The sequence below is a fragment of the Chrysochloris asiatica genome, unplaced genomic scaffold, assembly GCF_000296735.1.
Source record: "Chrysochloris asiatica unplaced genomic scaffold, ChrAsi1.0 scaffold00056, whole genome shotgun sequence".
NCBI classification, from domain to species: Eukaryota; Metazoa; Chordata; class Mammalia; order Afrosoricida; family Chrysochloridae; genus Chrysochloris; species Chrysochloris asiatica.
The window spans coordinates 17,586,835-17,589,904 of NW_006408574.1; positions in this window are offsets into that span (position 1 = coordinate 17,586,835).

A 3,070-nucleotide genomic window follows, 5' to 3' on the forward strand; every position below is an offset into this window, starting at 1 on the left:
ACTGATCATTACTGGTTATTGGAATGCAAAGGATTGGAACAAAGAGAAAGGAAAGTTGGAAAATATGGCCTTGGTGATAGAAATGATGCTGGAGATTGCATGATAAAATTCTGCAAAATCAATGATTTGTTAATTTCAAATAACTTCTTTAGACAGCATAAAAGATGATTATACACGTGGACCTCACCAGCTAGAATACATAGAAATCAAATAGACTACATCTGCAGAAAAAGATGACGGAAAAGCACTATATCATCAGTAAAAACAAGGCAAGGGGCAGACTGTGGAACAGACCATCAATTACTCTTATGCAAATTCAAACTGAAGCTGAAGAAAATGTAAACAAGTCCATGAGACCCAAAATATGACCTTGAATATATCCCACCTGAATTTAGAGATCATCTGAAGAACAGATTTGAAACATTAAACACTAAAGACCAAAGACCAGAAGAATTGTGGGGTGACATCAAGAACATCATACAGAAAGAAAGCAAAAAGTCATTAAGAAGAAAAGAATGAAGGAAAAGGTCAAAACGGATGTCCATAGAAACACTGAAACTTGCTCTCCAGCATAGAGATGCTAAAGCAAATGGAAGAATTGAGGAGGTAAAAGAGCTGAAGAGAAAAATTCAAAGGTCAGGTCAAGAAGACAAAGTCAAATATTACAACGAAATATGTAAAGACATGGAGTCAGAAAACCAAAAAGGAAGAACATACTCAGCATTTCTCAAGCTGGGGAAACTGAAGAAAAAATTCCAGCCTGGACTTTCATTATTGGAGGATTCTCTGGGAAAATTATTGAATGATGCTGAAAGCATCAAAAGAAGATGGAAGGAATACACAGTCACTGTACCAAAAGGAGATGGTTGAGGTTCAATCATTTCAAGAGGTAGCATATGATCAAGAGCCAATGATACTGAAGGAGGAAGTCCAAGGTATTGAAGGAATTGGCAAAGAACAAGGCACCAGGAATTGATGGAATAAAAATTGAAATCTTTCAAAAAAAAAATGAGGTGGCACTGGAGGCACTCACTAATCTATGTCAAGAAATTTGGAAGACAACTATCCGACCAACTGATTGGAAGAGATCCACATTTGTGCCCGTTCCAAAGAGAGGTGACCTAATGGAATGCGGAAATCATCGGACAATCTCTTTGATATTGCATGTGAGTGATGTTTTACTAAAGGTAATACAGAAACGGCTACAAGCATACATTGACAGAGAACTTCCAGAGGTTCAATCTAGATTCAGAAGAGGCTGTGGAATGAGGGATATCATTGCTGATGTCAATGAATCTTGGACAAAAACAGAGAATATCAGAAAGATGTTTACCTGTGCTTTCTTGACTACGCAAAGGCTTTCAATTGTGCAGATCATGACAAGCTATGGACAGCATTGCTAAATGTGAGTATTCCTGAACACTTAATTGTGTTCATGAGAAATCTGTACATGGGAACACTGAATGGTTTAAAATTAAGAAAATCTTAGAAGCTGGGTTGCATGAAGAGAAACATGGCATCAGGATTGGAGGATGACTCATTAACAACCTGTGATATGCAGATGATACCACCTTGCTTACTGAAAGTGAAGAGGACTTAAAAATATTTACTGATGAACATCAAAGAGCACAGTCTTCGGTATGGATTTCATCTCAATGTAAAGAAAACAAAAATCCTTACCACTGGACCAATAAACAACATTCTTATCAATGGAGAAATGATTGAAGTTTTCAAGGACTTCATTCTTCTTGGATCAACTATCAGCACTCATGGAAGCAACAGTCAAGAAATCAAACGACGTATTGCATTAGTCAAATCTGCTGCACAAGACCTTTTTCAGGTGTGGTAGAACAAAGATGCCAGCTTGAAGACTAAGGTACGTTTAACCCAAGCCATGGTATTTTCAGTAACCTCTTATGCATGCAAATGCTGGCTAATGAATAAGGAAGACTGTAGAAGAAATGATGCTTTTGTGTTATGGTGTTGGAGAGTATATTAAAAGTGTCATGGGCTGCCAAAAGAACCAATAGATCTGTGTTGGAAGAAGTGCAGCCAGAGTGCTCCTTGGAGGCCAGGATTTCAAACTTTGTTATCATAATTCTGTATTTCAGATATATTATCAGGAGTGACCAGTCACTGGAGAAGGATATCATGTTTAGTAAGATGGAGCATCAGAGAAAAACAAGAAGACCCCCAGCGAGATTGATTGGCCAAGTGGCAGCATCAATGGGATCAAGCATGGAAACAATTGTGAGGTTGGCCCAGGACCAGGCAGTGTTTCGTTCTGTTCTGCATAGGGTTGCTATAAGTCACTATGACTCACTACTGACTCGATGGCACCTAAGAACCACAAAGCTAATGAAGATTATGTTATGGAATAAATTTTAACAGGATTGTCTTGAATGTATCAATAGGATACATAGAGCAAGGCCTCGTCAAACTAGCGACTTTCAAAGTGTTCTGCTGAGCCAGTTAAGTTCAAGGCAAAGAGCTCAGCTCAAGAGGTTACAGAAACTTTTTTGGAGATTTCCAAGGGTATTCTTACTTTTAAAACAGTTGGGTGTTTTGTTTTCTTAAATTATATTTCTACATTTGTTATAATGTTCATACAAGACTTTATGGATTTTCTTATCTTTTTCTTGCTTATATTGACACATTTCAAATAACAGGGCATACTCATACTATCCTGGTGTGGGGCTGTAGGATAAGCACTGGACTGTGAACCATAAGGTTGGTGGTTCAAAAACACCAGCATCTCCTTGGAATATCTATACAGCAGGCATGGGAAGCTTTTTATCTGCCAAAATTCATAACATCCTTTTAGGGCCATACAACATTATCAAATTAAAAATTAGCCTGTGACTTCCAGTTTTGTGGAGGGGGGAATGCAGAGACAGACAGTGAAAACTCCTCTGCCAAAACCCCCCCAAAAAGCAGAGAAAGAGTAGTCTGCCAAACAACTGCAGAGCTTTGGATCTTGTTTTAAGGTTCCGGGCACAAGTTTTCCACGCCCAACTGAGAAGAAATCTGCCTGTGGAAGCAAAATACGGTGATTTCTGAATCAATCCAG